This window comes from Passer domesticus, chromosome 8 (assembly GCF_036417665.1).
Source record: "Passer domesticus isolate bPasDom1 chromosome 8, bPasDom1.hap1, whole genome shotgun sequence".
Taxonomy (NCBI): domain Eukaryota; kingdom Metazoa; phylum Chordata; class Aves; order Passeriformes; family Passeridae; genus Passer; species Passer domesticus.
The window spans coordinates 52,817,686-52,842,353 of record NC_087481.1 but is presented as its reverse complement, the minus strand read 5'-3'; the positions used below and the strand labels follow the sequence as shown (position 1 = coordinate 52,842,353).

The window sequence follows — 24,668 nt, the reverse complement described above, 5'->3', positions numbered from 1 at the left end:
TTTAAAAGAGTGACACAAATTACTGTTGGTTTCCTATTGGCCGTGAATTTGGACTTTTCATTAGGAACTGCCTCAAAAGCAGCGCTTGCTTTAATCAGCTCTTGTCGGGTTGTTTGGAAAGGCTTGCAAGGTTGACTGGCTTTCTCAACTTGATCTGTGCTCACAGTAATGAGGTATCAGGCTAATGAGACCACTGCCATTACAATTACCAGCTTATTAAATCCTAATTAGGGAGCCGATGCTGCCGGGTGCTGAGTGCTGGTTGTAAGCAGCTGGATGTTTTCCTGCGCCCATTTTTGATCTCCAGTTGAAAGCAGCACTTGAAGAGCATTGAGGCTCCCTGTGCACGTTTCAGGTCTGTTTCAGTGCTAATGGGGTAATTGACTCTAATGATGTTGGCTGGTGTGTGATGGTCAGAGCTGCCTCTCCCTCCCCTGAGCAGCCCAGCATCCGTGGCGTTGTTAGATGGGCTGTGATTCACATGGCAGAAGGCTGCAGGATGCTGAAGGACAGTGTTTCCTATATAATGTTCCGTGGCAGGTTGTTTTCTGCACATTCATGCACTGGTGAAAGGAGTTTGCAACTTTATTGTTCATCAGTGCCAATTAAATGCAAACTCAATGTTAGCCAGACATGCTTCCTCCTGAATAAACAACTCAATTCTGTCCTCCTGAGGCTGGAGAATTTGAAATGTGCAGTGTCTCTCTTGGAATCTAATTTCCACCTGACCTTGCAGTGCCTGCTCTGTGTTCTGAGGCAGTTATTGAGCTGAGCAGGTAGTGTCAGTACCACTGCAGGGCACTTTCCAGAAGGACATTGCAGAGCATCTCTCTTGCCTGCCAAGGGCTGCTTGTTTTGCTGTTTTTTCTGCCAGGGCAAGATGGTATGAGCTCTTCTTGGTATTCATCTCGTGGGGATGAAGTTTTAGGCTCACCTTTGCCAGCCTGTGGAGTTCTGCTGCTCCTGGCAAGTGAGGCTTTGCAGGATGTGAAACCTTTCAGCTCAGTCTGAAAGCAGTGGCTGCTCCCAGGTTTGGAGAGGCCTGGACTGTGCTCCCTTCTCGCCCATCAACCCCAAATCCTGAGCTTAGGGAGTGCCTTAAAACTGAGACATGAAGGTACAAATGCATCTTGCAACACATTCTCTGACTAGAAGCCAGGTGGACTCCTCCAGGTCTGCCAGGACTCCAGACACATTCTCTGTGGAAGCTGCCCAGATGGCACAGAACCCACATCCTGCTTTTTACTGCTTCTTTTGGTGAGTATTGGTCAATCTGCTGCCCTGGGAGGAAAATACTCGCTTGTATCTCAATCCCATTTCTCATTAGCAGCCCTGCTAATGAAATCCAAAGTGATGTGGACTGATAAATTGTGCCTCATCCAGCCTGGCCTGGAATGGTTCAGGGACGGGGCATCCAACACCTCTCTGGTCTCCTGCTGGACACTTGTGTAAAGGCAGCAGGGGAAAAACTGGGCTTTAAGTGTTCCAGTTTAGTCCTAATGATCCTGTATGCTTGGCCAGGAGCTTTTCTTGTTTCTGTTCTGGAGCATCTTTTTTGCTCTTTAAATGGACTTGGGCTAGTGAAAGAGACTGATCCAGAAAGAATAAATTCTGAGTCTGGGGTGCCAGCCCCACATGTCAGCCTGTTCTCACCTCGTTCCATGAGGAAAATCACTGTCCCAAAGTAGGAGCCTTAGATCCACGAGACACCAGTTGATTAAGAGAGTATTTTCTAGTTTTTCAAGCAGGCAGATGATCTGCAGATAATGTGGGTTTTGTCTGCTTTTCTCTAAACACCCTTCTCAGAGCATCCCATGGATAAAATGGGCTGAGCACTAAATGAGGGAGCTGGCTCTGGCATGGAATTGTTGCCCAGCTCTGCTTGTGGGTGTCCCAGCTGTCAGCCCTGCAGCCGAAGGCACAGGTGGGATTGAACACCTGGGCAATGCTGGCTCTGCCCCCACCAGGTGCTGAGGCCCTCAATTATGTCAAATTTGGCTATTCCTCACATAACTCCTCTGCCACCACCTCAAACACAGACCTTCCTTTCCCTGCTGTCTGTAAGGCTCTTCAGCTTCTCATGCTCCTATCTATCACCTCCAGCCATTTCTTCTGTCACATCCAGGAGCTTCTTTACCTCTTCCCCACTTTCCTTAATCCCAGGCAAAGCCCTTGTATCAGTCACCCAAGAAACATAAAGATATAGGTGTGATGAAGCCTTTTTCTGCCACAAGTGGACAAAATAAGTTCCTTTTTCCTGTAGAGAGAAGCAGCATCCCATCCCTAGAGCTTTTGGTGGTGTCCCTTTGTGGGTCACTGTGGGAATTTGAACTGCAGGAGAAGCAAAAGTAGAACTCCTAAAAAAAAGGCCACAAGAAAGAAGTTTATAATGTTTATATCTAGGGTGCTGTTGTTCATCCAGGAGTTTCAAAGAAATGCTGGAGTCTTCCAATAAAGCCCTGGGTTCAGTGATTAGACCCAGAAGAAATGATCAGCTGGATTTTGAAGCCTTCAGCCTCACAGAGACATGTACTTATTTGTGAGACATGTACTTATTTGTGTTCTCTGAATGCCAGAGAAAAGCCAAGGAGTCAGTGTCAGGCCCTGCACAAAGCTCTGGAAGATGTGAATCTGTGATATCAATCTCTTAATTACAGCGGCTGAATTTCCTGAAACCTTTATTCCCTGACATAACTTCATTGAAAGATCCTGGTTGCAATTAACCTTTAAATGCTTAGGCAATTGCAAGGACTGCTGAATCCCTTAATGCATTAAGAGATTAGGGATGCCTTTTGATGGTAGGAATTCAGTTTCTGGGCTGTCTGGGAATGGGTAATTTCCACTGTCTCTCCTCTATTTAGATGCTGTGCTGTTCCAGCTCCTTTGTTTGTATTCATTTCCCCCAGGTCTCCACTGTCACACCTTCATCCGTGCCCTCGGGCTTCTTGCTGCAGCCGAGGTAAAACCATCTAAAGTCGAGGTAAAACCATCTAAAGTTGTGCCTAAGTGGCTGCTGCTCAGGACAGGCTTCAGGAAAATCTGTGGGCTTTGGTTTTTATTATTGGCAAGTGCTTCTCTGCAAAGACGGGCTCCAGAATCCCTGTAAGACCCTGAAGCACAGAGTGCTGAGGGTGCTGCACCCCTGCCCTGTGAGCTGCAGGTGCTGCAGACTTCACCCTCACCGTGCCTAAAAGTTCTTAAAAGACTCCATTTTTTGCTTGAAGGAAGGTGATTTACACCTTGGCGTCTTACACTGGCTTGTTCAGGATTACATTCACCAAAATAAATATTCCTAAATTTCAATTTTCCAGCAATTTGACTACAGCAGTTATTTGTGTAACCCTTTTTCTTCCTGGCCAGGGTATTCTGTTCAAGCCATTAATTGAAAGCAGGAGTCCTTGGAGGTACCTGTTGCTGTGTGAAAGGCATGTGAATGGCTTTTACACCTCTTTGTGCATCTATTCAAGTGGAAAACAATAATTTTCACTGTCTTGCACGTAAGATATGAAGTTTAATTTATAACTGGAATCACTCTGAGGTGATTTATTCTGGGACCAGGAGAAAAAAAAAGTGATTTTGCTGCATGTTTAGGAAATTGGTAGCTCTGATTTACAGATCTTTAACAGGCTCGCTGAATAAAAGAAAATTTTTCATGTTGGTGGTGGAGATGCCTCTGGGATAACAGAGCAGAAAGAGAAAAGTGTAATGAGAACTTGTGGTGATTGATAACGGCAGGAATTTTGATCAGATTAAGGCAATTACTGATGGGATGATGGTCATTAGTACTTTGTTTTTAATACCGAGATGAATTGCTAGAAAGCAGAGAAGTGTGATGAGATGAACAGGAACCATTCAGCACTTTTCTTTTTTTTGCTGGTGTCTTTTTTTTTTTTTTTGTCTTGCTAATGCAAAGTAGATGGCAAAACAGGCTGGCAGCCATGGGTGAGTGAGCAGGGAAGCGGTGTGGGGGAGCAGGGAGGGATGTGCTGCTGTGCAGGCTGCTGGTGGCAGCACCCCAGGGCAGGGTCACCCTCCAGGTGCTGAAAATGAAGGAGAAAAAGTCGAGTGTGGGCAGAAATGAACCAGACACAAGAAAACAGCCTGGAAGAGTCAAGCAGACATGCCTGTTTATCTAATGGAAGTACTGACTTGATTAGAGCAAGCTAAACCCTTGGAGATGATCCTTGGCGATAAAAGGGTTTTTTATACAGCAACAGAAGTGAGAGACAGGGGGACAGATTAGAAGTGAAGCTGGACAAATTAGGAGCAATTTCTTTTCATGATATGAACTGCAGGAAGGAGCTGCTGGGAGGGACACAGGTGACACAGCCAGATGTCTCCACGTCTAGACTGGCTCATTGTTAAGAATTCCATCTTTTGCCAAGTTGTACCTCAGTCGCCTGCAGACTTTGCTGTGAGGGAGTTTCAGGAACCTCTGTGTGATCATCTTCCTGCTTCACCTTAGGTTTTGTGTGACCCTCGTTTATGGACTGGCCTGGGGAACAGATTTGTTTGTGACAAACCCAGTCCTTGGGCTTTAAAACATCCCCCAGCCCCCTGGGCCAGAGCCAGGTGAGGCAGAGATCACCTACAGTGAGTTTGGTCCTGCCCTCAGATCCTGCTGAAAAAAAAACATTTCCAAGAGGACCTAGAGATGCTTTAGTTAAAAATCCCTGTGAGAGCCCTTTAGTGAGCTTTAAAGCTGGCAAGCTGCAGGTCCCTGCACAGGCTCACATGTGTGGTGAAACTCCCACAGCCATCATGTGAACCCTAATTAATGAGCTGTGTCACACGGGCGAGGCCTCTAGGGCTGCTGTGGGATCAGGTGTTGATCCTTCAAGGAGAACTTCCTGTTACTGATGTTGGTGCTGATAATTCTGTCTCTGAGGCACAGGAGATGAGCCCAGCCCGGTGCAGCTGGCTGGGAGTGCAGGCTGTGCTCAGGGGGAGGATGAGCTGCCCTGATATTGCCCAGTGTGGATGTGGACAGACCCACATGGTGGCACTGATGAAGCCAAGCTCTGGTACCACTGCCTTCCAAACGAACAGCTTGGGGAATGAAGTCAGTGATGGCATGTGCCCTGGGAGGGAGAGGAGCCAGCTCAGCTGTCCCTGTGCTGGGAATGGGGGCGTGTGAAGAGTCCTGTGCCCTGGGCAAGGGTCTGTCTCCTGCCCTGAGGGCTGTCTCTGGGCTGTGGGACTTGGAGACAGGTTTGTCATCACTCATTCCTTTCAGCAGGAAGCCCTCTGCACTCTGTGAAGCCTGCACAGCTTTCCTGAGCTGGAGATCTGGGCTCCTGCTCCTTCCCTGGGTGCAGCCCTGGGGAGGTGCTGGCAGCTGGGGGATGCTGGAGCCAGGGTGGTTCTGCTCGTGCAGATCCAGAGGGTTCAGCAGGAAAAGCAATGTCAGCAGCAGGTCTGTGACCTGTGCCTGCCTTGGCTCTGCTGGGAGGAGTAGATTTATCCACCTCCATTTTAGAGAGGATTCCTCAAGAGAGGGGAAAGACTCTCAGGGCAACCAAAGAGCAAAGAGTGAATTCTGGGTGTGGAGGGGAATGAAACACATCAGGTTTGATTTGTGCTTTCCTTCCAGGCATCAGGTGTAAACTACAGGGAGAAAACAAACGGGCAATGGCTCTGCCTGTCTCTCTCCCTCCCATCCAGGCCTGCCCTGCTCCAGGGAGCTCTTGAGCAACTGCAAAAAGTGCATTCAAGATGTGCAGTTTGCTGAGCTGGGGAATGCAGCCAAGCTCAAAGCAAAGCCCCAGGTTATCCCCCAGGTTTCATGGGCTTGTGCTTTGTATTTGAGATCATCTGCTCACCCTTTACATGAAAACATCAGTTTAAGCCAAAGTGATGCAATGTCTCAGAAATCAAAGAGTGGCCCAATATTGATGTTGTGTTCTTCTCCCTAGCAAAGCAGGCCAAGAAAAACTGGAGGACCCCTGAGTGGGGGGTCCAAACCCAAGCAGTGGGTTTGACTGCTGCCCTTCCTGTGTGAGGGAAAGTGTTTTCAGTCAGGAAGACTTGAGAGCTGCTCCCTGATTCTGAGGTGATGGTCCAAGTTCACAAAATGTTGGGAATATATCTTGTGTTAAAATGCATGTCTGGATTTGTAGGTACTAAAAAAACCCAAACTCTGGTCTTATTAAAAACAAATAAGAAAAAGCCACGGCCTCTGGCAGTAAGAAATATCTCAGTCTGAAAGCAAGACAAATTATTTCTGTAAATCCCACCAGCAGAAGTTGTACAGATTTATTTTTTTGCTTTGCATCTCATTTCAGTCTCATCCCTTCTGCATTTTTTGTGGACTGTTCCAGTTGCTTGGCTGTCCTGGGTGCTCTCTTGTCTTGCTTGTACACACCACCTGGGGAATCTTGCATGCAAAGAGCCTTTTTTCCCTAATTTGACCCCAGAGCCACGTAGGTCTATGGAAATGAGGTGGTGCAGCTGTGCATAAATCATCACCCAGGTTTGCCTGCAATGTGCTCGTGGCTGATCTGACACTGTACCAGCACACAGCTCCTTTGTGGGTGTTGTCTTCAAGGCCCTGCTGGGAGCATCTGATGGTGGCACCAAACTGTTCTGGGAGGAGCAGCTCCTCCTTGGGCCATGGGCATGGGTGGGAGCTGGGTGGGAATGGGGCTCCCCACCCCTGCAGGGGCTCTGGCACAATCCCTCCCTTCTGGAGTGCTCCAAGGAGCTGTGCCTGTACCGTGAGACCCATCCTCTGCTCCTGCACAGGCATTACCCAGCAACCTGGGGGAGTTTCTGCTGCCTCTTGGCTCTTTATCTGTTCAAAAAAGACACCTTCACCTCCTCCTCCTCCTCCTGTGGAACTGTTGAAGTGGCAGCATGGCATCACATTTCCACCTTGGCTAACACTGCTTGGGTCTGACTGGGGATTTTGTTCCTTGGCTTTTGTGGTGAAGTGAGCAAACCCTCCTCTCTCGGCAGTGGGTGCAGAGGGCAGGCTCTGGACCAGGCTGCAGAGTGGAGTTAGCTCCCAAAAAGGGGGTGAACAATAGAAGAGGGAGGGATTTGTGCTGCCTGTCAGCTTGCCCTTGTGGAAAGAGAAAGCAGCTCACTTTTTTCGTGGTGACAACAGTCTCAGTCTCCTCTGTGGTGACAGCAGCTCCTCCTGTGCAGGGTGGGGCTGGAGCCCAGTCCCTGCTGGATCCAGCACCCCTCCATGCAAGGCAGAAGGCAGATGAACACTGCAGGGTGATAAATAGCCCCAGCTTTGCATGCAGGCAGAGCCTGGCTCCTGCTGGAGAGGCAGATAAGGTGGTTTGGAAATCACCAGGCATGGGAGTGTGAGCAGGCAACGCTGATCAGCCACGTTGCCTTCCAGATACTGCTCTGCTCCTAATCCTGAGTGGTTCTTGGATGGCACTGGTGATGGGGAATCTTGTCTTAACTGGAATTTTCATGGAATCTTGCTTCTTGGAACAGGCTGAAAAATCCCCAACCCCCAAATTACGCAAATTCACTGCAAGATTTGCTTTCATTTTTACATTAAATCATCATTACTTGTAAATGACCTTCCCTGACTTTGGGTTGTCACAAGGAGAAAATACATTTTCACCAGGCATGTGGATATGGAGTCAATTTCCACAACAGCAGGAAATCAGCCAGGGCTTGTTTAGCTGCTGGAAACTTGCTTCATCTGGAAGCAGGAGGGTGAACATCAGGCCTGAAGTCAGGCACAAACCAGTTCTTGGAATGCTGTGCAGCTGCGTTTGCTCTGAGATCTGCACTCTGTCTTGTTCCTGGCTGATGAGATGATTTGGGATGATGAATTTTCCTGTGGGACAGCAGCTCTGCTCCTGTCCAGTCTGAGCTAAGAAGGTAATACATTTAGGTACTAATCCATTTAGGCTGAAAATGTGATTCCAGAGGATTTTTGCTAAGTGCAGTCCCATTCTATGATTTCTACTATCTCCTCCCATAAATGTATATATATGGGTGCAGTGAATGTCTCCCATACATATATTTGTAAAGTCATTTTAACTATATTCATTTATTTTCATGAAAGCTTGTCACTGCCTAAAGTCTGGTCAGCCAGGAGTGCAGCACTGTTAGATTACCTCTGTAGCAACCCTACTGAGCAGCAGATGAATATTTTAATCATCTGTTTAATGGTTGCAGGAGACTCCACTGGCTTGCCAGGTTTTTAACTTGATCTGGGGAAGGGTTCAACAGAGGGAACTGACCTCAGAAAATCAATGTGCACTGTGAATTTGGAGAAAGGTTAGTGAATTATTTCAGTTGGGGGGGGGAAAGTAATGACTTTGTTATTTGGAAGCACTGACTGCTTTTTAATTTGAAATGTTGACTTTTATTGAACAGTTTCCCTTATTTAAACTTTGATCCAACAGCAAATATTAGTAAATGGGTTTTAACAACCTTTCAAGTCAAACAATTTTGCAGGCTGACTCCAAGCAGGATGCTCCTGTTTGCTTGTCTCAGAGATGACTCGAAAACAAAACTTTCTTGTTTTATTTGTTTGGACATGAGCTGTTATCCAAAGTTCACCCCAAACCCTGAAAAAAATCATTATTTATTAAGTTTTGGTCACTAATTGAAAAACAACATCATGTACTTTGACTAAAGCACATTTATTGTAATCACAACTTAAGAATAGAAGTATTCATTTTACATTTAACCCTAGGTGCTTTTTACATTTCAAGCTAATATATAGGGATACTTTGGTCATGAAAAAGTACAGTTTCCTCTAAGATTATCTTAGAGGCTTGAAATGGAACCTATGTATTCTTTTTCCTAGATTTTAATGTAGTTGATGAATTTGCCAACATCTTTCAATGACCTTTAGAACTTGGATCTTTCCAGAACTGACTTAATTAAAGATGAGATGGAACCAAAGTGAATGTTTTATTGTTCCCTATTAAAATTCTCCTGAATTATTCAGCTGTCAGAGATGGAATGGAATTCATCATTAAGTTATTCACTTAGATAATTAAAGGAACTTGCAGGTTCAATAGAAATGAAAGAAAAAAGGCAGCAGGGTGCTGCATGTGACAAGTTCACTTCCTGGCAGAATTCTTGGGATTATTTAATTGTCCACCCATAGGTTGAGGAGGGTCCATTGAGTTTCTGCTTTTGATTTTCAAATCTATAATAGAGTATGCAAATTGAAGAACTCCCAACAAAGCCCAGCTCAGCTCTTCTCCACGTGCTGAGCCTGAGGGTTATTAAAAATAGAGGTTACAAGATCCAGTCCTTGGTGCTTCTCTTATTCCAAGTGCCCCCTGAAAGAGCTTCCTGCCCTCATCATCCCACTGAAAATCAACTGCAGGGAAACAAAAGAACATCTGTAAAGAAGAGCACTGTGACACAGAGTCCTACCTGTGTGTGCCTGCCTTGCTGAGCTCCAAGGGCATTCTGCACCAGGATGTTTAATTCCTGTTGCTGTGGCTCACAGTGCTGGAAGGAGGCTTTCTCCAGGGTGGGTACAATCTGCTCTGACCATTGAGGGAGCCAAATTGGTTCCATGAATCTATTTGCTATTCATAATTGTTTTCACAACACCTGCTGGATTAATTAAAAAATAAATATCCTGAAGTGTGAGGAAAGCCTAACTATAGAAAATTCTGAGTAGTGGGGGGAGGAGAAGCTTGCAGTGCCCAGCCTGGACCTAGGGATGTTTTTTTTTTCCATAAGTGATTTAGAAAATTCTGTAAGAAAGGCAATGGAGATGGTGAAAAATTGGCTGTTGAAGGGGATGTGATGATGAAAATATTTGTTTAAACCCCAAACCTACAGCCCTCAGCATTCCCTGCAGTCACTCTTAAACCTCCACTGCTTTGGCTTTCACAGTTGGCTGCAAATTAGATACCATGTCATAAATCCTGATCTGTTTATCATAGAGCATTTCCAAACTATGTGATCTTCATTTTAATGACCAGCTCTTACGAAAACAGAAACTTATAAATTCAGTGCTCTCTCTGAGTTCCAGTGAGTGAATGCAGCACTAATTTCAAACTTCAGTGGCTTTTCTATTGCACCTGCAACTCTTAGATATTTCTTTTCCTGCCTGGCTGTGTTATTGTTCTGCCAGTGAGTGTTGGCTGTGCCAGCAGTGTATAAAAAGGATATATAATGCAAAAAAAGGGGCATGCCACTGGCTGTCACAGCTGCCTGGAAGGAGTCTGTACCGAGGGGCAGGTCAGTCACAAGTGACAGGACAAGTCGTGACAAGGGAGGTTTAGTTTGGGTAGCAGGAAAAATTTCTTTACTGAAAGGGTTGTCAAGCACTGGAACAGGCTGCCCAGGGCATTAAAGCAGCCACCATCCCTGGAGGGATTTAAAAGAGGTCTAGATTTGGCTGGGACCACTCTGAAAGGTTTCACAGCCTTGCTGAAGCTTTTTCTAGCTCTTCCTCCAAGGCCTTTTTTCCAAGCCTAAAGCCTAGTCTCTGGATTTCTACAAGGATTTCTATTATCTCCTCCCACAAAAATGTCTTAGTTCTTAATGCTATCAAGGTGAAAATAGGTATTCTCTTGCATGGTGTTTGCAGTCACAGACTTCATTTCTAGATGTCTCTGTGGCTGCTTGGTAAAACAAGATTTATGTAACATCAGAAAGCAAATTGTGCTTCTACCTCCCGTGCTCCCAGAAGAGAGAGAAAACTCTTATTCAAGTGTTGAAGCAAATTAATTTCTTGCAGTCTAATGCCAGATTTTGTTAATATTCTCTTTATAAGGAGTGGGCAAGCCCTGTGGGACAGCAGTGCATTCCTGAACAAGAGGCAGCAAAGCTTGGTGGGACCTGTGCTCTTCCCTGAAGATCTGAGCAGCAGAAAAATGCAAAGATTAAAAAACCCATTCTAGAGGGGACTTCCACACTCCTGCTCCTCCTCTGGGAGCAGAGCTGGGCTGTTGCTCCCTTGGCTCTTGGACAGCAGGACTGCTGCAGGTTGGTGAGTGCATCACACACCCCCTGAAGGTGTCACAGAGCCCTCTGGCTCCCCTCCAGACTTGCTCTGTGGACAAGGATTTGCATTGCTGATAGTGATGGACTGGTTTGCAGGAGAAAAATAACACTCTGATCTCATAAGCATACTGGGGTTTGCTTTTCAATTAGGCTTAATTTTATTACAAGAAACTGAGTGTTTACTGGAAAAACATCTGATGGAGAAACTGATCTGCCCACTTTAAACTCCCCAGGGAATTTGATCCAAGGCAGGCAGGAGGTTTGCTTGCCTACAGGTGACAGCCTCCCTCAGAAATCCCAGCCTATATCTGAACTTATTTCATACCTACACATTGTGCTATATGATTTTTGAGGCTATCTTAATTAATTTTCCATTATTATTATCTTTTTTCTCCTTAAATGTTTTATTTAAGGGTTTTACTGTGCACTAAGGAAACCAACAGATTTGTGGGAAGAGGATTGCTGCAAAGTAACATCTGAAGGCAGAGTGGAATAAAGTTTCAATAAATAACAACAAAGGAAATTAATTAATAAAGAGCATGAGTGCTTATGGAGAGCTCAAGGGACAAGGGCATGATGTTGATGGATCTTTTCTTACAGCTTGCTCTAGGAAACAGAAATGCATATCTATATCTGGAGTGCAAGTCATGGGCTGTGCTGGCTAAAGAAGGATGTTTGTGTGGTTTCTGCTCTAGTGTTCATCTTTTAACTCTTCTTGGAAAAGGTGTTTGTGCCTGTCCCTTTGTCCCCCACCTGCCCTCTGTCCCTTATCCAAAGGTGCAGCAGTTCACAGCTGGGCTGAGGGTGCAGTGTCTGCACATCCTTGTTTTCCAAGCAACAAAAACCTTACAGGGTGTGAGCTGCCCTTTGTGCTCTGCAGATAGAGAAGTTTTCTGCACAAAACTGTCCTGGCTGTCACCCCTCTTAGCCAGGGCTGCTCTTGATCTCTGCTGTTGTCACCTGAACTCAGAGTGCTGATTTCTTCCCTTGAGAGTGTTCTTGACCCGCTGCTGGATGACAATGCCAGCCTGACACCTCTTGGGTTCACAGTGAGCACCCGGGGGACAATGGAACTGCTCTGATGGATAAAGAGAAACCACCTGAAAACACTCCAGTCCTCTCTGTGTGCACCAAAAAACAGGATGCTGGTAACATACAGCAGGAGCTGAATGTACCTGCTAGTTATTCAGATAAATATCTCTGCCCCTTGAAAGGGCAGCATCAGCTGCCAGCAATCACTTAGGAAAATGATGTTTTTAATGACTGATAAGGTTTGTCCTCCCCTGTTTTGTGTGCAGAGTGATTTTTGTTGTTTTTTTTCTTCTTTTTATAAATAGGTGCAAACTGGATTTTGTGACTATTGAGGGAGCTCTCCAGGTTTGACAAAGAGGGAATTAAGTTGTAGGAGCTGTGATCCAGAGAGTGGGAATGAGTTTGGTGGCAGTGTGATCTGTGCTGTGCCTGGCAATCTGTGGGTTTGGACTTGCTTAAGAAATGTAAGGAAATGGACTCAAGCTATTGCAGTCTGCACAGTCACTTGGCTTAATGGAACAGGCTGCAAGCTGGATTTTCTCTTTAATGGGTAACTCACAGTTTGGTTAAAAATGTGACAGTTTCAAGCAGAATAAAATTCTGAAAATAAATTTCAAACTAGTGGGAACTTTTTTATAAAATTGTCAACTTTGATTTATTTTTAATGGTGGAAACCTTGGAAATTTCTGGAATAAAAATCTTCTAGAGAGGAAAAAAAAACTTTTCTGAGGGGTGAAAAAGGGTTCAGGGTTGGCTTTTTTTTCATGTTAGTAAAGTGAATCTGCCATTAAATTCTATGTTTGAAGGTGAATTATGGATGTTTACATATGGAACATAGGACAGACCAATCCCTAAGCTTGCAATTCTGTAGAGGAAGACATTCATATTTTCCATGGGCTTGCAGTGGGAACTGTATTTTTTTTTCTACTTGCTCCTGCCATGAGGAATAGAGCTTTTAATTAAAATGACAAAGTCAGACTAGTCAGACTCCCATTATCATATTTAAGGAGGGCTTTGGGGAGCTGTAAACATGACAAGGTGATTTAGCAGAAAAGTGCCTGACTTGCTAAGCTGTTCCCTTAGGTGTTCCAGCATGCCTCTTGGGGTATTTAATATCTCTTTGCTGCAGGACCAAACGATGTGCTTTGTTCTGATATTTGTGCAGCCCTTTGTATCCTGATAATTTGTTCATTATCCTCTTTTAATTCTAACCTCACTCACCCTCCTCCTTTCAAATTGTGCTTTTCTGTGCTCCCCAAACCTCAGCAAACCCCAATCTTCCTTGAGCTAAAGTGTTTTTAGGAAGAAATAGGAGCAAGACAAGTTTTGGGAGTCCTGCAGTGAGGATTATGGTTGTTATGGTTACTGGATTAACCACATTGCTGCCACATCTGAGTTCATCCAGAGCCTGATCCCCACTGGAGGATGTGGAGTCCCACCCTACAAGATAAACCTTGGCAAACCTGTCCAACCATTTGTCACATTCAGAAATAAAAAAGCCCCACAATGATCTCTCCTGTGGTACTTCAGGCTCTGTAGCTTCATCCATGGGCTCCAAGTGTCTTGGGTGGGACAGGTGGTTGAAAAGACTCAGGAATGACTCTTCTCAGAACATTTATTATTTATTAATAAATCCAATCCACTTAATAAAGTGCAGAATATAAAAGAATATAAATATACAAATTTTACATCAGAATTCCCATAGGAATTTTTTTTTTAATAAAGAAATTTAATGCATTTCTGACCTGCACTCTTACCAGCATGGTTAAATGTGAGGCTTAGAGACAAACGTGTTTGAGCAAGAATGATCCCCAGAGAAACATGCCTTTTGGCAAAAGGATTCTTTTAACTTTCAGTTGGGACTAAAACAAGTTGGCTGCACAAGAACTGCCTGTGGAAAGCTGTGTGGAGAACAGGAGATCTTAAAATGTAAATCTCAAAATGCTTGAAAACAGTGAGGAATTTAGAGAAATGGAAACATGATTTCTACTGCTGTCTCTTTTCTCTTATTTTCCTGACTTAGGGAAATCCTGCTGTTCTCTCTGTAAGGACTGATCTGGGAGAAGGATCATGGTGATTTCATCTCTGGAAAGAAGCCTTGTTAATACAGCCTTGATGTGCAAAGCTGGACTGGATTTTTCAACCTCCATTTATGTTTTATATCTGGGGTATGTTATTTTCAGGATATTGTTTTCCTTTCTAGTGTTGTTTTGCCTGCAGTGATTTAACTCTGCCCCCTGACATGCACAGTTTCAGTGGTTTCACTCTGCTCTCTCTTGATGTGACTTCACCACCTTGAATGCCTGGACCTACAAATCAGCCTTGCTGGTTCTTGTGAGCCTCTCTAGTACCTGCCTGTAGATGTTCAATGAAGCATTTACTGATTGTATATAAAGTTATGATTATAAAATGATTAAAAAATTGTAATTTAATTTCATAAAAAGAAATTAAATAAATTTATAAATGTAAAATATTAATAATTCAATAGTTAAAATAAATAAATATTCTATTTTTTAAAATAACTATTTTAATATATAATAATAAATTAAATATATAAATTTATAAAAACAATTATAAAATTATTATTATTATAATTTTATAAGTATGAAAATGATGATCACATGATTATTATTATTTAATTATTTATTGTTATTATAATATAGAATTATGGATGGTACATGACTTGTGAAGAGCTGTCTCCTGATTTGTTTGAATTAGCTCCTGTTTGCATTGCTGGCTGCAGTCACACCCCTGTGTAAAAGTTGTTGGTAGGAATCACAGCCTGTGCCATTAGCTGAGGGAAATCTGGGGCTACAACATTTTAAGAGGTGTAACAAGTGATGAGGGTTAACAGCTTGTGTCAAGATAATCTTTTGCAGATCAGGTATCAATCAAAGTTCAGGTCCTGGTCCTCTGCTTGTGTTGGAAGGGTCCTTAAAGATCATCTGGTTCCAAGGGACACCCAGAGCAGGCTGCTCATCCAGCCTGGCCTTCATCTCCTCCAGGGATGGAACCTCCACAGATTCTCTGGGTGATGATGAGGAGCCAATGTTTCAGCTCTCCACTTAAAAAGCATCATCTTCAATCAAAATCATCCTCCTCATCTTCAGAGGCACAGGTGCTCCCTGGACATCACTAGAAAACACTGGGCTTTTCCCTACTGCAGAAGTCATGTGGATGTATTCACTGGTAATTTGGTTTTTTTGTGATTTGCTTTGGGCGGTGGGATTAGGAAAACAGAGTAAGAACAAATTAGAGAAAAGGGGTGTTGGAGGTGAGAGAGACTCTGCCTTTTCAGCTTCTTCTTTTCTCATTTCTTGCCCTTCAAACATGTTGATGGCTCCAGTGCCAAACTGGAGGAAGGAAAACACAAACAAGGGTGGGTGTTGCAAGGAATGAAATGGCCCTGTGGACTAGAGTGAGGCATGTGGGTGTTCAGCATCTTGCACATCAGGCCCTGGAGTGTCCCAAACACCCATGCAGCCTCAGACACCTTGTTTGTGTTCCAAGAGGGGTATAAAGTGCAGAAATGGCTCTGCAGATATTAATCAAAGAATCTGGTTACATCCTTCTGTTATAAATAATGTTCAGTGTCTCTGGGATGTTGTTGTTATAGAGCCACTATCGTTACAGATGTTTATTTGTGATTACTACAGTGGCTAAAACATTAAAGTTAGACATGTTTCAATGATTGTTAACATTTCTGCAATGTAAGGGTTTCAAATTGTGCAATAAAAGTTCATGTCTAGGGCATCTTTTAATGTATCAGATTAACTTAAAGGACCTGCTGAAGTCCTAGTGATTTCTCTTGTTGATTTAATTTCTGAACTCCTGACAGCCTGGGTTTTATAACAGATCAGCATGGTGCCTTTAAATTATCTGTGTAAATCTCCTTGGCTGTACCCAGTGCTGTGGGAACCTGATTACCTGAGTTTCTGAGATTAACTTGAACAACAAACCACCTCAGTTCCTGCATCAGACAGGTGAAGACTTGCAAGTGGGATTTAATAAAACAGAAGAAGGTGAATTACTCTGCTATTTCAAATAAAATTTTAAAAGGTTATCATTTAATACTGACTGATTTTAAAAATAGCTTCATCCCCAAAGCTGTAATTTACACTAGCAGCTAAGCACTGTGGGTAGAGCAATTAATTACAAAATAAAAGCTGCTAAAAGCTGGTGTCATTGAGGATAGGACTTTGTGCACCCCAAGGTTGAGTTAGGGAGCCAGAGGAATGCACAATACACAGTCTGACCTCAGCATGGGATCCCTAAGGCTGGAAAATGCAGCATGATACATTTCCCAAGAAAACATGTTAAGCAAGTGATTTGGGAAACCATTGTACAAGGACTGTAAAGTCAAACTCTTGAAGCTGGTATTAGAAAAGATTTTTGGTGAGTCACTCTACTTCCTCCACTCAGAATCTGCAATGATGTGTTTAAAAAGAGTTTCTTTCTATATCAGGAGCTGCTATCTATATCTATACCATCTATATCTATCTGTCTATCTATCTATAATCTATATCTGTATATATCCATATCTATATATCTATATCTATATAATTTCTTCTCTATATCAATCTATATCTACCTCAGTGTATTTCTATGTATTTTTCTCCCACCCTGGCTGGTTTCTAATGCTCCCCTGCAATGCCTGACCTTGTGCTTTGTTAATGACCACCCCTGTTTCCATTCCAAAGGCTGTAACAGCCTGGTTGTGAAATATCCCACGGGCTGCTGCAGCTTAGAAATGTGTTCCCCTGTGCAGGGGAAGGACTCTGCCTGGATTAGGAATTAGGAATGATTAGAATTAGGAATTTCTGCATAAACTGAAGTGCAGAATTTCTCATTTTGTTTGGTTCACAGGCCTCTGGGCTGTGGCAGGAGTGACTCCATGGGTAACATCAATAAATTTGACTCTCAGCCCCCACATGGCGCTGCACCAAGTTTGTAATTCACTGGACCTGTGCTATTTCTTCAATGCAAGGCAAACTCCTGGCACAGGGAAAGGCTAATCCCTTCCCTTCCCAGCTGCAGGAGTAAATGTTTGGCTTAAATGTGCAGATTATAATTGATTTGGGAAAGAGTTATTTAGCCTTGGTGTTCTGTAGTTCTGTGTTCTGTACAGAGTGTGTAGTGATCTGTTTGATGGTGTCAGAGGCTGCTCCCAGTTCAGGCAAACTTGAAGCTGATAAACTCTAACCTCAAGAATTACTTTACAGATTTATGGCATTCATTGGCAGCTTTAATCATTCAGATTGACTGAGCCACCTGATCCACCAGGACAGTTCTAACATCTCAGGCAGCAGACACAGAGATTAACAGTCTCAGTGTGGCATATCTGCTCCGAGGTGTGCTGGTGAGACAACTGCTAGAAACAAGTGCACATAATGTGATATTGTAAATTTTTTTTTTGCTTTCTGCTTGTTAAGGTGCTGACAAGGTGGTGATGTTTAATCAATCCAAGAGGCACAACCAATTACAGCTGCTGCTCTCAGAAGCGTGGTCATGCTCTGTTCTATCTGAGAAACTTCTATCTGAGTTTTCTACCACTGTTGTATCACTTTGGTATATTTTGTCACAAAGCCACAAGTAAGATCAGTACTGAGGAAAGTTCTTATGAAGAGCACCCCTATAGCACTTGAGCTGTTGAATTTTCCCCACTCAGCTGTGGTCAGTGTATTGCAGTTTTAAATAATTTCAGCAGCACCTCTTTGGCATCTTAATCTTCTTGCAGGTGTCACTTCTCTCATCTCTGAAAGGAAATGGGGTCTTCTGCCCCAGTGGTCCCTCACCCTCCAAACAAAGCCTCTGTGGGGAGACCCCTGCAATTTATGCACTCAGAGCTTGGACCATGGACATTCAACATGGATTTGTGCCAGTAGAGGCAGCAGACCCCTGAGCTTCCTGCAGCATTCAAAATCCAGCCATTCACATCTTAATCAAAACAATGACATGAATTTCTTCTTGATTGTTCTGAAAGATTCTTGGCCACAAGTCTCGGGGCTCCTTGGAGTCAAAAATCACACATTATTTATTCATGTGACTTCTCAGATTCCAGGAATCCTTTCTGCTGTTGGCTTCTTTTTGCTTCTACTGTGGATACAGCAAAAAGAGCTTCTTCTTCATTCCCTGAATTCTGTTTTTTTCTGGAATCCCTACCAAGTGCCTGTGCTGCTGCACTTTCTTTTTTCACAGCTATTTTCACTCTATCAAGGAGGGGTGAGACTACTTCCATAGTTAAGAAGTTGCAGAAAACAAATTTTTCCATGAATTGCCCAAAGTTGCTCTCCCAGGCAGGTTTCACTGAGCTGCAGAATTCCTTCATGCTCAGCAGGACATGGATCCACAGATTCAAGAGATGTGTGCAGGCTCCTGAGTCACAGAGCAGCACATGCTGATTGTCACAGAGGGATCCTGCAGCTTGGATGAGTTTGCTCAGATATCTGGATATCTGCTCATGCAATCCAAGTCCCACATTTAAAGCCAACACTACAATTAAAGGCGAATTAGCATGTCTTTTATACAAGGTTGCTCGTTAGAATGAGGGTTTGGTTTTTCCTCAGAGTATTCAGCAGCTGCTTTCCAAAGCAGGCTCACAGTTCATCTGAAGGGAGAGCAGAGGAGCCCCGAGGGGGACAGAGCCAAGAGGCAGCTCCTGCTGGGGCTCACAGCAGCCCAGCCTCCAGAGGCACAATTCCCTGCATTCCCAGCACTGTTGATTCCACTGTTTTAGCCCAAAATCTGCTTCTTTAGTTCCTTTATTTTTTTTATTTGCTTTTTTATTTGCTTTTTTTTTCTTTATGGGATTCCTTTCATAGGTTTTCCTGGTTCTTCAGGTCTGGTTACAGCACCAGGATCACATTCCTTTAACTGCAGGTTTTTCCAGGTCTGGCTGCTGCTTTTTCTAATAGGAGACTGGAAGTGTAAAGAAGCCAAGGTTCCATTCCCATAAAGCACCAAAGTAACATTTAAAAAAAATTAAACTATTTCAGTTCTCTCCTGAAATTACTGTTGAAAAGAAATCTACCACCTGCAGAACATTTTGATGAGACATTATTTTACCTCAGCTGCAGGGAAAAGAACACATTTCCAGCTGGCTTTGGACAGCAAAGCTAACAGAAAATCCTCAGAATATTTTGAAGTCCAGAGATGATTTTTTTCATGTACTTTCTATCAATAGCAGTGGTAGTAACGTCACTTATTTTTAACCGATTCTTTGATGAATGCTGTACTCCAGAGCTCTCATTTCTGTTCCTCTGTGAGTAAGACAACTCTTGGTCCCTTTTTTCATTTCCCAGCAGCCTCCCAGACAGTGAGGATCAGCTTTAAGACCACTTGAAGTCAATGGAGAGATTTTGATCCACTTTGAAGGGCTTTGAGGCAGAGCCATAAAGACTAGCTGAAACAACTGCTAGCATTTCAGGAAAACCACAGCTGAATTTGGCAGAATGTAATTAATTACTGAAATTCAATATTGTGTTGCACAACACTTGGCTCTTCACAGAAGCAAGCAGGCACATTTCTAATATTTCTATACCCCAATGCAAGGCACATTTTAAAAGTCATTGCCATGAACAAGAAGAATGTCTTTCATTATGTTTAAAATTGAGTGTGATTGGTTTCTATCCCCATCACAGGATAATGAAAACAACCGGAGCCTAATTATTATAATTCAGAAATATTCACTGTCATATTCCTCTTTCAATGTGCTCTGTCTTGTGGATGTGAGTTGTGTGGAGTGGAGAAGATCAAGAGCAATCTCCTGGCTTTGGAGATGGAAAATCCTTGTCTCCTCTAGCTGAGCAGACCACCTGCAAAGCACAGGCAGTCCCCTGTTTGATATGGTATTTAGCTCATCAAGCCACAAATATTTCCAGAAAAGGCTACCTGCTAGCCAAAATCTCTGAGCAGTCAGCAGATTGACAGGATATCTCTTTGATAATCTCTCCAACAGGCATGGAAAAGCTGCAACAACTTCTAGTCCCCGACAAATTGTTGTGTAGTGGATTTAGCAACAGGGTTGGCTGAAGGACAGCACATGAGAGGAGCAGCAAATCTGGTTTATGGCTTGCAAAATACAGAGCTGTAAAATACTTTGGAGAGCTGCCTCCTTCTCTGCTAAATCTCAGTGACTCAGTAAATCTTTAGTGACTCAGCCAGCAATGTTTCAAGGCCTATGTAGAGTATAACAATCTTCTCCCAAAAGTTTTCTTTGCTTCACTTTTACATTTGTATTCTTGCAGTTGTATGAATTTCATTTAAAAAAATGGCTTTACTGTTCACCATCATGATGCTTGTCTGCTGAACACAGGATAATAAAACCATTTGTAATTTCTGTTTTAATGAGACAGAAAAGGAGGAAAGAGAGAAAAACTGCTGTGATTTTATATCTCCCTAGACATCTACTTCTATCTTTTAATTTTTTACTTTAGAGCAGACCCAGAATGATGCTTTTTATTTAATCCGTCGCCAAGTATTGAATGAATCATAGTTTCCCCTTATTGATCTGTTGTAATCTTATAAAATGAATAGTTGTCCTTCCTCCTCAGAATGAAAAAATTAATTAGCACGAGAGAAGAAAGCAGGATATAAAACCTAATGGCTAGAGCAGCTTCCTGCCTGTCCTGTGGCCTTGCAGGTCCTGGTCCTGCCCCTGAGGTCCAGCTCTAACACCTCTATTTTCACCTTTGGGCTTGTTTATGTTGTGGCAAACCACAGTGAACCTGGGAGCTGAGCCTTGTCAGGATCCAAAACAAATGGAAATCGTGTTGTCCCCAAAAGGTAGGTGACCTCAGGCTGGGATCAGAGTCTGGCTGTGCCCAGTGTGGGGAAAGGCAATGTCAGTACCCTGAGTGCCTCTGTGCTGTCACATGTTTGTATTTATCCTCTGCATCAGGCCAGATCCTAACATGCTAGAGGAAAAAACTTGTGTGTAGAGCATGGCTGAAGATGAGAAAATTTCTTCTTGCCATGTGTCTGACACACCACAGTAATTAATTAGTTGTCTAATTAAAATCCTGCTTGAACTTTGAGCTCCTGTTCTTGCTCTCCTACCAGGTATGAATGTTGGAAAGGATGTTTTTACCAGTACTCTGCAATGTAATTAAAGTTTTCCTGACCTGTTTTTCATGTGTACCAGTACCACATCTCAGCCTCAGCCCAGCAGAGAATTGCTGTCTTTCCTGAGAATGCAGAAATCTGGACTGGTTCATTGTTTCACTGAAAAAAATCACAAAGAATAATTTCACATTTCTCCTTAATGCAGTCTAATCTTTGTTCATTCTGATCTTTTTATTATCTTACAGCCTCCTTAACCTGTTTACCAACATTTCAACCTCCTCACTGAAAGTGAAGAATTGTGCAACTGCTGAGGAAAGGCTATGAATATTGACAAACACTTGAAACAACAGATGTGTTTCAAAGAGGAACTGGAACTGGTTTGCAGGCTCTGAGAATGGTGTGGGCTGGCAGTGCACATCCTACTCTCACTTTAGGCTATCATGCCAAATTCCCAGCTAGTGAAATCTCATCACAAGGTGGTGGCTTGGAAAACATGAGACAAACTTTTCTGTCATCAAAGAGCAAGCGTTTTGTTTGCTTTATGTTCTTTCCTCCTGAGAGCTATGAAGAAATGTAGTGTTAGACAATTGAAATGTGCATTTGTGAAACAGCTTAAAAGGAATCATGGAAGAAAACAGGAAAAAAAAAGGGTTAAGAAAATAACTGGGGAAATCAGAGGGAAGTAAGTAAAACAAATCCAGGATGGAAGTGCAAGGATCTCCCTTTCTACTCACATTCCTCATAGCAAACTTACTGGGTATTGCCCAGGAATGGGATAAAATACACCTGGAGAAATACCACACTCACAATAAGTGCCACTGTGAGGCACAGGCATCAGAGCATGTTACAGCTCCTGCAGAAACAAACACCACTGTGTTTGTGCCTGTTTGCTGATGAATAGGCAAAATTAACAAAGAACATGAGGGTTAATACAAGGTGGAGAAGTATAAATAGGAAAGCAGCATGGGAGAGAGAATAAGAGGCATTGTTCCATGCTGGCTGTCAAGTCAGGAGCTGCCCTAAACACGCTGAACTGGAAGCTGAGGATTCTAAACAGGATATACAGAGATTCAGGTCTGTTTAAAAATTAAATCAAGCAAGAGTAACGTAAGGTCTGTGAGGTGGATGTGCTCTTTGGTGCTGTTGCAAGTCACTTTAAATTTCAAGGAAAAATTATGCCAGTGCACATTAATGCACAGGGAAATAAAAGAGCAGAGAGCTCAGCACTTGAAAAGTGCCACTTGACAGGAGTGACATGGTGAACAGTTTAAAAGCCTCTGAGTGGTTCTTGGAACCAGGAGCCCCACGCAACAAAGACACTGAAATTCCGTAAATATTTGATTCCAGAACATCGTGTTCTTCCACTGACATTAATAAATATATGGAAAATACACTTATTAAAGGTTAGGTTATTCTGAGAAAGTGCTCTTTGCAAATGTCATCCAGCCCCGTTGCATTTCCAATTTGTGTGGAAGGTTTTTACGTCGTTTCGGCAGCAGCGTAAAAACACAGATGATTCATGTATAGAGAGTTATTTAAGAAAAATGCAGATGGCATTTTAGACAGGAAAAGGTATTTTGATTATTTGCAGTTCTGGGGAAAACTGAGTTGAAAAACCAGCATCCAAACAAAGGGATTGGAGCCTACATTTAAGTTTTGTGGCTTTGCTTGGAAAAAAAAGATTTTATCTGATGACAACATGAAAATCTCAGAAGTTCCTAACAAAATTAAACTGTGAAGCGGTTGATTCACAGCAATTAATGAGAACTATTACAGTTTATTGCTTGACTTTTCTCTCTCTCCTTTTGTCTCTTGAATCATTTAAAGAAAACTTTGAACATGGCGCATTGAGATCAATTGATTAAATCTGATTGTCCTTTTGCTCCACTGGTTGCCAGTGGAAACGAGCACATTTAAAAAGAGCCTCCACTCACTCTTTGCAGTTTGTCTGACAAAGGCCAGCAGTGCTGACTACATTCAAAAGCAAAACTGGCCAGCTGTTGTCATTTTGCTGATGAACAATTTCTCTATTAACACTTCTTTCTGTCATAATCTTGGAAAACACCAGGTTATTCCAGCCAGATTTTAAATTGCCTGGAGGATTTATTTTGTAATTGTCCCACAAATTAGAAACCCAGGTTGTGGGGTAGATCCAGGTGCTTTGCAAATGATTTATGGAACTGGATTGCAGTTGAAATGATCAAGAATTTTCATAACTTTTCCTTTGAAATCTTGTCATAGTAGCCAAATATTGGCAAAACAAATATTTTCCCAAATCCTCTGTATTCTTTACTTTGTTATCAAATGATTAGAATAATTCCTTAGACCCTGAATTATTTGCCATTGTAGATGGGGTTCTGCATGAGACAGCCTTGATTCAGGTTGAATTTCTGTGTAACCCTGTGTTCAGTTCCCAGAGTAGAAAATAAACAGGTTTGAGAACTGGAGGAGGAACAGGAGGAAAACCAGTAGCCAGACTGTTCTGGCCTCCTGTGGTGTTCCCCTAATGGCACTCTGGCTTCCCCTTTTAACTTGTGTAAGGCCTGGACTCCCAGAGGCACCAAAGCACAGCCCTAATTTCAGCTCTCATTGCTGAGCCTTCCCCCCTGCTGGAGGACAGGACCATGTTATGATTAAATTGTCACCAGGCTTATTCAATTGCAAGTTGGTGAGGCTCCTGTTGAAGCTGTTGAATTTGAACCAGAGCCTCTGGAAGAGGGACATGGACAGAAATTTTACATGCTCTTAATATTTAGCTGAATTTATTTATTGAAGGGGGCTCTATTAATTAGCTGGGGGAAGGACCTTTGATTCCCCTTTAAGTCCTAAATTTAAACAGGCAGGGAGTAGCCTGGAAGAATATTTCAGATTTGTGTGGCTTTCATCTTTAAATCAGAATACAAATTTTTATGGACTACAGATACTTTGTGCTGCAATTTCTGTTTAGGTGAGAGCCAGGTTTCTGGCCACATTGCTCTGAAAAATGTCAGCAAGCACTTTTTACTTCTCCAGCAGTCTAAAGCCCTCCCCAAGGTCATTCCTTGCCACATCATTTGGACTTAACTTGGAAGAGAATTTGATTTAGTCTCTTTCATGAAATAAAACTATCAGTCAACGATTAGGGGACAGCTGGGCTGTTTGCTGCTTGTGTTTGCCACCTGGCACTGGGCACTGCAAACCCCAGTGTAGCCCAGCTGCTGCTTTAGTGTGGTCTGGGCAGCATTGCCACCTTCTGAGAAGAGCAGCAGCCTGGACAGGATGAATGCATTTAATTTCAGAATTTACTGTGCTTCTTGATTCAAAACACCATATTTTTTTGCAGGTGGCTATATGGCACCTCTTCTTCTTACTTGGCATTGGTGGTGGGATTTTCTTGATCCTTTTAGAGGCTTGCAGTGACCTGTTTGAGATGTGGGTTCATGATGGGAGGATCTGCTCACCAGTGAAACATTTGGCAGCTGTCTGAGGGTACAGCCCTTGATCTGGTGAACTGCAGGCACAGAACTGCAGCCAGGAGATCAGCTCCTCAGCCCAGCTCTGCTGACCTCAGCAGGGCTTTGTCAGGCTGCCCCAGGCAGAGGCTGGCTTGGAGTTTGGCTGTCAGGAGCACGGAGCAG

At 43.2% G+C, this 24,668-nt stretch overlaps 1 long non-coding RNA gene across 4 annotated transcripts; it reads left to right on the top strand.

The window, feature by feature from the left end:
- The first annotated feature begins 96 nt into the window (after positions 1-96).
- Positions 97-24,150, top strand: LOC135306863 (uncharacterized). Of its 4 annotated transcripts, XR_010367618.1 has the most exons (8): positions 97-130; positions 232-355; positions 1,153-1,257; positions 8,152-8,253; positions 10,727-10,942; positions 14,012-14,156; positions 14,994-15,177; positions 21,297-24,150. It is a non-coding gene; the product is annotated as an uncharacterized LOC135306863 (long non-coding RNA). The 4 variants fall into 4 exon arrangements; XR_010367616.1 differs by lacking the exon at positions 1,153-1,257 and having other exon boundaries at positions 10,727-10,938; XR_010367615.1 differs by lacking the exon at positions 1,153-1,257.
- The last annotated feature ends 518 nt before the right edge of the window (positions 24,151-24,668 follow it).